The sequence below is a fragment of the Ochlerotatus camptorhynchus genome, unplaced genomic scaffold (genome assembly GCF_037179485.1).
Source record: "Ochlerotatus camptorhynchus isolate MF236.1 unplaced genomic scaffold, CSIRO-AGI_Acam_v1.1 ptg000503l, whole genome shotgun sequence".
Lineage (NCBI taxonomy): Eukaryota > Metazoa > Arthropoda > Insecta > Diptera > Culicidae > Ochlerotatus > Ochlerotatus camptorhynchus.
In genome coordinates this window covers 5,918,423-5,929,615 of record NW_027040988.1, presented here as the reverse complement: position 1 = coordinate 5,929,615, position 11,193 = coordinate 5,918,423, and positions in this window count along the sequence as shown.

Here is an 11,193-nt window from a genome sequence, read left to right as displayed (position 1 = left end):
ATGAACAAAAAGTTGAGATTTCCCATAGTAATTTACATGTAAACTTCAGATGGCTTGTGCGAAGTCTGTTTCTAACCAAATGAGTTGTAACTTTGGGAGGCTAATTAGGACCTGATTTGAAACCATTTAAGCACTGTGGAGCGAAAAAGTCAAATTTTGCATCAGTCTAGTGCTTCATATGATGGAAGAGGAAATGAAGTCCAACCTAATTTACGAAGAGCGTATAATAGAAATTGTTTTTGTACTGATTCTAATCTTTCTTCGTGCGTGATTGAAAATGGAGACCATACAATACTGCAATATTCCAGTATTGACCTCACATAGGCAATATATAGTGTTTTAATTGTGTAAGGGTCCTGAAAGTTATAGCTAAAGCGCTTGATAAAGCCTAGCATGTTATTTGCCCTGTGAATAATTGTATTGTAATGGTCTATGAAAGTTAGCTTAGAGTCTAAGATAATTCCTAAATCCCTAACTCTTTCACATTTGTCTACAGTTTGATTTCCTAATTTACTTACTTTACTTAAGTGTCCTGAGCGCCATCCCTGGCGCAAAGGGCCAACGTGAAAGATCTCCATCCTGGGCGATTGTTTGCTTTCGCCTTGACCTGGGCCCAGGTCAAATTCCGGTCGACTTGCTTAATCTCCTTGTTTAGGCTTCGCCGCCATGAGCCCCTGGGTCTGCCTCTGCTGCGATGTCCGGCTGGATTCCAATCCAGCGCTTGTTTGCAGATTTCATTTCCGCTCTTCCGTAGAGTGTGGCCAACCCACCTCCACTTACGTTCCCGAATTTCTGTCGATATCGGCTTCTGGTGACACCGTCGATGGAGCTCGGCATTCGAAATCCAGTTGTGAGGCCACCAAGCACGAATTATATACCGCAGGCATCGGTTGATGAACACCTGCAGCTTCTGTGTGATCTCCGCTGATACGCACCATGTTTCGCTAGCGTACAGCAGTACAGATTTCACGTTAGAGTTGAAAATTCGGATCTTCGTGCGGAGACTAATCTGATTTGACTTCCAGATGTTTCGTAAACTCGCAAAAGCAGCCCTTGCCTTCTTGATCCGTGCACCTATGTCACTCTTGGTTCCGCCGTCCGACGCTATCTGGCTGCCAAGATATTGGAAACTTTCAACCTTCTCCACTTCCTGACCAGCTACCGTAAAATTGGATGGATTTCCCGTGTTGATATCCAACGATTTAGTCTTGCTGACGTTGATGTTGAGACCTGCCGCTGAGGAGCGTTCGGCGAGATCGTCGAGCTTACTCTGCATGTCAGAACGCCGTTGTGATACTAAAGCAACGTCATCCGCCAAATCTAGGTCGTTTAGATGCTCCATTGTAATAGGCTGCCAGAGCAACCCACGGTTCGGCACACGGTCGATCGCACCAACCATTATCTCGTCGATTACGATGAGGAACAGTAGCGGTGATAGAATACATCCTTGCCTCACTCCAGCGACTACCCGAATAGGGTCAGATAGGGCTCCGTTGTGCAGCACCCTGCACGTGAAAGCCTCATACTGAGCTTCGATGAGGTTGACGATTTTATCCGGAACTCCCTTGCGCCTTAGGGCGCCCCACAGGTTTTCGTGGTTGAGTCGGTCGAAAGCTTTTTCGTAGTCAATGAAAACCAAGTAAAGGGACTCTTGGAATTCGTTGACCTGCTCCAAGATTATGCGGAGCGAGACAATATGGTCCACACAGGATCTTCCAGCACGGAATCCCGCCTGCTGCCGTCGGAGAGTCGCGTCGATCTTCTCCTGTATCCGGTTGAGGATAACTTTGCATAGAACTTTGAGAACACAACACAGTAACATAATGCCACGCCAGTTATCGCATACAGTTGGGTCCCCCTTCTTTGGGACCTTCACTAAGACGCCCTGCATCCAGTCAGCCGGAAAAGTCGCGGTGTCCCAGATATTGCAGAATAGTTGATGCAACATTTGTGCAGATAGCATGGGGTCAGCTTTGAGCATCTCTGCTGATATGCGATCGACCCCGGGAGCCTTGTTGGATTTCATGGTTCGGATAGCAGCTTCGATCTCCGGTAGGGATGGCGCCTCAGAATTGACGCGAGTGATGCGTCGCACTCTTGGCGGTTCATGCCGAGATGTTGATGGCTGGTTGACCGACGAAACTTGTAGAAGCTGTTCGAAGTGTTCAAACCAGCGTTTCAGCTGATCAGTGGGGTCGGTGAGCAACTGACCAGTCGCGTCCTTCACTGGCATCCTAGGATTCATCCTTGCTCCACTCAGGCGTCGTGAGATATCGTAGAGGAGACGGATATCGCCTGTTGCTGCGGCTTTCTCACCTTCATCGGCTAGGGAGTCCACCCACGCTCGCTTATCCCGCCTACACGAGCGCTTCACTTCCTTCTCGAGAGCCGAATACAGTTGGCGGGCCTGGTTCTTCGCTCCTCTGGTTCTCGCCCGCTCTATCGCGGCTTTTGCATTTCTCCGCTCCTCTATCTTCCTCCAGGTGTCATCCGTGATCCACTCCTTTCTCTGAGCGCGCAGCTCGCCCAGGTTGTTTTCACTCGTTTCAGTAAAGGCATCCTTGATCGCCGTCCATTGCTCTTCTACGCTGCCACCATCAGGAATATCCGCAGCTCTGGTCTCCAGTTCCTCGACGAATGACCTTTTTACTGCTGGATCTTCCAATCGGCGTGTGTTGAATCGCCGTCCGAGCCGCTCCTCCCGCCGCTGGACCCGCGCGATACGAAGGCGGATCTCTCCAACGAGGAGATGGTGGTCAGACGCGATGTCGGCACTGCGTTTGTTCCGAACGTCAAGAAGGCTCCTTCTCCATTTTCGGCTGATGCAGATGTGGTCGATTTGATTTTCGGTATGTCCATCACGGGAAACCCACGTGACTTTGTGCACTGGTCGATGGGGGAAGAGCGAACCCCCGATCACCATGTCGTTATTGCCACAAAACTCTGCCAACAGCTCACCGTTTTCGCTCATTTCGCCAAGACCATGGCGCCCCATGACACGCTCATAATCCGTGTTGTCGGAGCCGATCTTCGCATTGAAGTCGCCGATGTAGATCTTGATGTCACCTCTCGGAATTTTATCCACGACTGCATTCAGTTGACTGTAAAAGTTCTCTTTGTCCTGTAACTCGGCAGCATCGGTTGGCGCATAACATTGGATTATGGTTAGGTTACGAACCCGCGTTCTGAATCTGGCAACGATTATCCTCTCATTGATAGGTTCCCACTTGATGAGCGCCGCATTTGCTTGGGCGCTAAGCAGGAAACCAACTCCACGGTGGCGGGGAGCGTTTTCACCTCGAATACCAGAATAGAGTAGTACCTGTCCCGACGGCAGCTTGTGTTCTCCAAAGTTTGGCCAACGGACTTCGCTTAGTCCCAGGATTTCGAGCTTCATGCGTCGAGCCTCGCTGGCGAGTTGTGCCAGCTTCCCCTGTTGGGCTAGCGTTAGTACATTCCATGTTCCAATTCTTGTCCGTTGTTTTGCGCTAAAAGTCGTTGCCGTAATATCAGTCCGTGATCTTTCTCTATTGGTTTCTGTAACAGTTGTAAAGTTTCGGGGACAGTAGGTAGTTAGCCTAAGGTCTCCTATCCGCCGTGATGGGGCTGCCATCTTGGGTATAGCTTTCGGGGATAAGCATTTCTTGTTTCAGCCGCTGGATGCCAGGCAGACGCTGTTTGAGCCGCACCTCCATGGTGGACAGACGCTCAGTTATTGTGTAGATGGGGCTGCCATCTTAGATTTAGCTGACACAATACAGCATTTCTTATTCAGCCGCTGGATGCCAGTCAGACGCTGTTTGAGCCGCACCTCCATGGTGAACAGACGCTCAGGCCGTGTAGGCCGAACCCGCTAGGGGCCCCTTCCCTGTCAGCATATGACCAAAGCTCCCACCGGGGTTGGTTACCCGATCTTCGCTAAGGTTGCTCATATCCCAGGAGACACCACGAGGAGGTAGGGATAGGAGTTACTGGGTAAGAGGCTAATGGACCACTAATGGGGTCTATTTTATCCTTCAAGTACTCGCGGTACTGGTGGTACGCATTACCCAGTCGTTTGCCCCGCTGGCCAATGGCCAGCGGTGATGAAAAGAATATGATACTTTTACATCATCCCATTGATTTCCTAATGCAATTGAAATATTTGAAGTTGTTCTTTTTCTACTAAATGATATTAAGTTACATTTTTTTACATTCAATTCTAGTAGACTTTTTTTGCACCACATGTAGAATATGTGTATTTCATTCCGGAATATATTGATGTCTTCTTCATTTCTTATTTCCAAAAAGAGCTTCATGTCGTCGGCATAAATAAGCAATTTAAGTTTTTTGAGAATGTAAGATATGTCGTTTACGTATAGAATAAAAAGGAGAGGTCCCAAATGAGAGCCTTGGGGGACGCCTGAAGTGACTTGAATTGGGCTCGATTTCTTTCCGTTGAATTTAATTATTTGTTGGCGGTTAGTTAAATATGATTCAAGCCATTTCAGGAGCCCTGACTTAATTCCAATTTTTTGCAGTTTAAAGAGTAACATTGGTATGTCAATGCGGTCAAATGCCTTGCTAAAGTCTGTATAGAGAGCTTCTACGTGGTTTCCATTATCCATTGCATTCAATGAATAGTCTATAAATTCAAGTAAGTTGGTCGAGGTCGAACGACCCTTGAAAAAGCCGTGTTGCATGTCAGTAGTTCTATTTTTGATTTGGAGAAATAATTTTTCGTTGATAATTGACTCGAAAAGCTTAGGAATGCAAGAGATAATGGCTATACCACGATAATTACGTACGTCAGATTTTCGACCAGATTTAATGATAGGTGCTAGAAATGAGCTTTTCCAAATTTTAGGGAAGGTTCCGGATTCCAGGGACATATTAAAAAGCCAAAACAATGGAGCAGTGAGTTCCATTGCTAGACATTTAATAAATACTGGAGGAATTCCGTCAGGTCCAGGACCTTTTGAGGCATCTAAATTTTTTAAAGCCTGCAAAATGTCCTGCACTTGAAGTTGATTGAGGCCAATGTCCCTTGAAAATTCTGGATAAAATGCAAAATAATCGCGGTCACGATCTTCTTCAGAAAATGTCGTATAAATTTCTTGAAAAAATTTTGCGAATAGATTACAGTTTTTTTCCAAACTATCACCGACATTTTCGTCTAGATGCTCTAGATGAAGGAAAATTGTCAGATTTTAATTTCGTTTTTACGTAATTAAAGAAGTTCTTCGGACAGGACTTTATTTCACGTTCAGTTTTTGCATTATATTCTTCAAATGCAGTACTGATAGCTAAATTCAGTTGATCGCATAGATCCAAATAAATTAATAAATTATTACTACTATTGTGTTTTTTATAAATTTTATGTGCTTTTTGCTTCCGATTTTTCAAGTTTTTTATTTGTCTGTTAAACCAGACTGGATTTTGTGTGTTTCTGTTACGTCTTTTTTTCTTCAAAGGTATTTCTTCCGAAATTATTTCTGTTAAAATTTTGTAGAACACGTCTATACCAATTTCGACATTTCCTACATTCCTTAAAATTAATTGCCAATTGACACTGTTTAATTTAAATTTTATTTTTTCGTAGTCTGCTAATTTGTATTCAAAGACTTCTTCGTATTCGCAGTCGTTGGGTCTTTGGTTTTCATGCATAAATAAAGAATATTCGATTGCTGTGTTAAACGCTTCATTTTTCCACAGTGGATTTAATGATTCGGTCCGGTCACACAGAAATCTTCATAAATATTCGTTAGTAAAAAGTCCAAATAGCAATTTTGTTGGTTTTTGATGTGGTTAATTTGGTTTAGTCCTAAATTAGCAGTTTTGTCAAAAATGAACTGCAATGTTTCATTATCCCCAACGACTGGGAGTGAGATACATTCATTTTCAGAGTCCAGAATGAAGTCAGCATGGCGTTGATTAAAGTCTCCATAGATGTGAACTTTAACCTCAGGAGGAAGGTCAGATAGAATTTGTTCAGCACTTTGGAAGAAGGCTTCATAAGTGCTTTTATGAGCATGGTCTGGTGGAAAATACACTGAGGCGAACACGTGCGTTTCACCGGCTATGTGTGATTTCACCCAAATATGCTCAAATTCTGTAAATTTTGGTGTAAAGATAATTTCTGAGTTAAAATTGGCCGAAAAAGCTATAAGAACTCCACCACCTGACTTCTTCTGTGTTGCATGAAAATTTCTGTCGTCTCTGAATACATTAAAGGCATTTCCTTTGATTATAACATCAACATCACAAAATTCTGAAGCTCTACCTTTGACATATCGAGTTATAGAATCAAAATAACACTTAATACATAGATCATCGACCAAAGGACGAGGCATCGACTTATGGAGAGTACGATGGAGGGTAAATGATAAATTTAACCACCATAACACATATATTACAAAGTATTTATCATAGCTAAATCTTAACAAATTTAAACTGAATTAATTTAAGCCAAACTACGATAATCACTTGCTAACCTAATCGCTTCTTATTCTATTTCATTGCAGGTAAAATAAAGCATCCTAGTTACATCACAAGAACAACAAGTAAGACTAAAATCCCACTATCGTCTTCTCATCCAACCGGTTCGATCCTCTTTATTCACGTGCGAAGCAAAATTGTCCACTCATCTACGGCGAACCAATCGAATTTGCCAGTGGAATTTCCCCAAACCAGTCGACTACTTGCAATGCCCTCCTCATGCAATCCCCGATTTTCAATTAATCAAAAAACCCGAACCCAAATTCACCCTATCTCTCTCTCTCTGTGCAGTGTCTTCTCGTTACTGGTTTGCGGTGATCATCAGTAGAAGACATCCATCAACTGCTCAGCTAAATCTGGCCTCCGAGAGAGCACACAGAAGGCACGCTGTTGATGAGAGCTCTATTTGAATAATTGAAACAATTAGCAGCGGCCCGCGCTCTGGCCGTCGACGCCGCCGTACAAGTGTAAATCATGACACTTTGCCTGGTACTACACAGCTCTGTTGCCCCACGCGGCAATTGCTAAGATCTACTACGATCGGACTCGCCATGGTTGTTTGTTTTTATTTGTACTCCCGCGCGCCGCCTCGGGTAAAGCGGGGCATTCTTTCCGGCTGCTTCTTATACATAGCTTGAGTTATTCTCAGACTAGGTTCTCGCGTGGTTTAGCAGTAAATTGCTACTCTGATTTTACTCCTGCCGCAGGCAAGAGCCATGCCGACCACACACTCACACGATCGAACGAATTCATGGAATAACTTCCTTGAGGAAGCACAGTAGTGTATTTTCCTTTCTTGGAACTATCCGCGATCTTTGTCCGAAACGTTTGTTTAGCTTTGTAGGATTTGGAACTTGTAACTGGGTCGGGTTCTTTGTTCGGTTGAACCGAATATGGTGTGAGATTAATCATCAGCTGTCGACTGCTGCCCCGCAGGTCAAACAGGGGTGAGATCTCATTATTTATTTTAATTATTTTACTGCTGACCTGCACCGTTCCGCGGAAGGAAATTATTCGTAATCACCATTGATTGCCCTTATTGAGTCACGTAGCGTCCAATTATCCCAGTTAGTTTTCGGTATTTTGGTAGAGAACTCTGGGAGCATCTTGTGTATGTTTTTGTTGTTCATTGAGACAGATTGCAGAGTTTTGCGAGAGGCTAAGTATGGACGAGACTACGAGAGCTACCAATATATTACGAGAGACTCTCTGCGGTCGATAGTGATGCTAAGTAGTATGAGTTTAGAGCTCATCGTAAGATTCGCTGTCTGGGATCTTTATAGCCGACATGGTATTGTCATTAGTTGTTGAGTGTCTGTAAAAGTTGGTGACGTCAATGTGTGATGTAATGACTATGTTGGCTCAACAAATTTGTAATTTGGTATTTTGTATGTATCGCGTCTTAATACGTACCATCTAGAGTTTTACGCATGCCTTCAACTTAGTGTTTTTGGGCATTTCCACAGTTGGTGATTGAGAGCTTTCTAAGCCTCATTCCCTTGTTGCATTTGAATATGGTGTGGCGAGCACAATGGTACTCTATGTCTAGGAAAAAATGGTCTCGAACTGATTGAGCTAAACAAGCTTCCAATGCTTCGAATATTTGTCAAAATACTGAGAGAATCTAGGGATAACACCAAAGTATTTCAAAGAAAATTTGCAAGGGAGTTTCGGGAAGAACTCTACTCTCTCTTCCTCTTGTTGGGGAAATCGAAACGAAAGCTTTTTCGTACGAACGCTTGTATGAAAAAGTCGGTTCAACTTGGCTACAAAATGTGGCGACAACCGACATCATGATCGTATTGCAAATTAATCACTCAAATTAAGACTTCGATCTAGGTTTTCAACACTCAGCTACACATATAACCGACACTGTGTTGACATACATTCGAGTTCGTCTACCTAACGATGGGTATTTTTTTATATTCATTAAGTGGTACCGACTACCATATCAATTTTGAGGACACAGGTAGTAGCACTGGCCATGAAATATAATGTTATGAACAAATTGGTCTGAAATGATTTAAACTCAGATGTATGGCTTTGAAATCTTCCAGAAACTTCTTCACCATCAGTTTTTAACATCTTCCTAAGTGAGTGTGATCTCTGGGAAAATTTCCATGTTACATATCACTGAAACGGTGTTCATTTGACACGCGAATCAAAGTACAAACAATCCAAATTAATAAATATTCCAATCCTAGGCAATGTAATCAGCTTGCTCGAAATAAACTTACCTGCTACGACCAACAGTTTGTTTATTGTGTACAATAAATTTAATCGCTGCAAGCAAAATGTTAATTAATTTATGAAATCTTGGCACCCCGTGATTACACGACAACACGTGTTTCTTTTGTCCTTATAGGGGTGATGCGCGTGCCTCCAGACCGGTGTCAGTACGTCTATTACTAAAATAAAATAAAATATAATTTAAATATCGCTGCTAGCTAACTAGCATTGTAATCCCCCCCACACACGACTTGTTCTCAAGTGCGGTCAAACAATTCCATTCGATTTTCGAACATTATTTCGTTTTCCATTAAGCATGATACTTGCCAGTGGTGTCGCTAGGTGGAGTTTGTATGTACAAACTTCGTCCATTGGGTGATCAGGAGTTAGCTTTAGCGTTTTTTTATCAAATAGGTTGATATTAACGGTTAGTGGAAGTGGAAGAATTTTACGTCTTAGATCGTTTTCCCAGGATAAAAAACGATAACTTTGAACATTAATCATTGCTAATTTGAACGTGTTTTCGTATTTAGCAGAGCCCCCAATAAGTTTTGATCGGTTGAGTCTCTGAACAGTTCGGAAGATGTTATTACAGATGTTCATAAAAAGTATGTAGAATTTGTAATGTTTCACCGCATGAACAGATTTTGTAATGTAGTCGGCAGAAGACTTTTAAATAATTTTGAAATTTGTAATTCCGCGAAAAAAGCGTTTTCAACTTTTTGGACGCACTGATTTTTTTTAGTTTCTGCAAATTTCTAGTATAAGAATTTAATTCCTTTGTCTTTTGACTCTCTTTATTAGTTTTTGCTTGTCTTGTCGTTGAGTCTCATCGTCGCCTACAGGTCACCATAGCCGGTCGAACTGCAGACGCACTACCGTTCATACTGGTGACAACGCTTTGATGAGACAACGAAACCCAACCCCAACCTCCTCTTCTGATCCTAATATCCTTCGACAATGTATCCCTCTAACCTCGGGTAAGCCGCGAGCATTCGTCCCAACTCTTATTAGACATAGAAATAAGTGAATTTTATTACAAATAATGAACAATGATCTATCGGCTTCGTAAAGCTAACGCGATTGAACCTTCCAAACAAACGAACTAGATAAAAAAATAAACATTTTTGGCGCATAGGGTGAGCACTACTTAGTCATTACTCTCTTACTTTTGCTGGTCCGAAGCCCTTCAGGATTTCACCTGTGTTACAATGTTGCGCCAACAAACTCGGTTCATGGCTGCGTTGAGGTTTCATGGTCCGAGTTTCCAATCGTCAGACCGCTTTCGCCGCTTCCTGTGCAGATGATTTTGCTTTTTGGGCGTGGTCCAACGCTGGCACCAAGACGATGATCAGCCATCCCTAACATGGAGAACATACGCCGCTTTAAGCCGCTCCCAACTGTCAGAAAATACGCTCTGATAGGCTAGGCTGCATCAGAGATAAGAGCCCTCCATTCCCTGACAGCATACGACAGGGTTACTACGAATTGAAAAATAACTTCTTTATCAACCAATTTTTTAGAAATTTGAAGTTCGCTAGAGAATCTTCTCAGGAATTTTAAAATATTGAATTGTGTTTTCGTAAGGTTCTGGAACATGGATAATTTCTACAGAATTTAAACATGAAATCTCAGCGGCGCCTGTGGTGTAGTGGTAAGCGTGATTGCCGAGAGGCGAGAACTCCAAAGGGCCTGGGTTCAATTCCGTCGGGATTTTCTGGGGTATAACATCTCTGATCACGCCTTCCTTTGAAAGGGAAGTAAAGTCGTTGGTCCCCGGTCCATAAGTTGATGGGTCTATATGTAAGGTGTAGGGTCCAGGTGATGGGAGCTGCCTCCCTGGCGGCGGTAGCATTGTTACTCAGTACGGAAAACAAGATTGAAACTTGTTCCTAATGAAACCAAACATGGAGAAATTTTCAAGAATCTGGAACTAAAATAAATGACATAGAATAAATTCCAAAAAAAACCCAGGTTTCCAACAAAAGGAAGTTTACCGGCCCGAAAATAAAAAAAAATAAATTTCTGTACTTTTTTATTTTTCTAAAAGTATTGGGAAAAATTATCAAAAATCCAAGAAAATCAGTTTCTTCCTTAGATTTTTGTCAAAAATTACATGTAAAAATATTTTTTTCTATCTCATCATATTTTGTGGTTTTTCGAGTCCAACTTTATGCCATAATGACTTATAAAAAAATGCTTTTGCACGTGAATTTTCTTTGAAAAATTAGAAAAAATGTGGTTTTTTTTAGATTTTTGATACCTTTTCCAATATTTTTGGAAAAATCAAAACGTAATTATTTTTTTGGGGCGGTGAGCTTCCCCTTAATGAATAAATTTGATGAGAATTCCCAAGAATCTCTAGGAATATATCAATTCAAGTATTCGGAGGAATATATCAAAGAATCAATTTTTAGGAAATTAAAATCTAAGAATTCCTTTCAAATTAATCATATCGTCCGGTCTTTTTCCACAGAGATGGCGCTG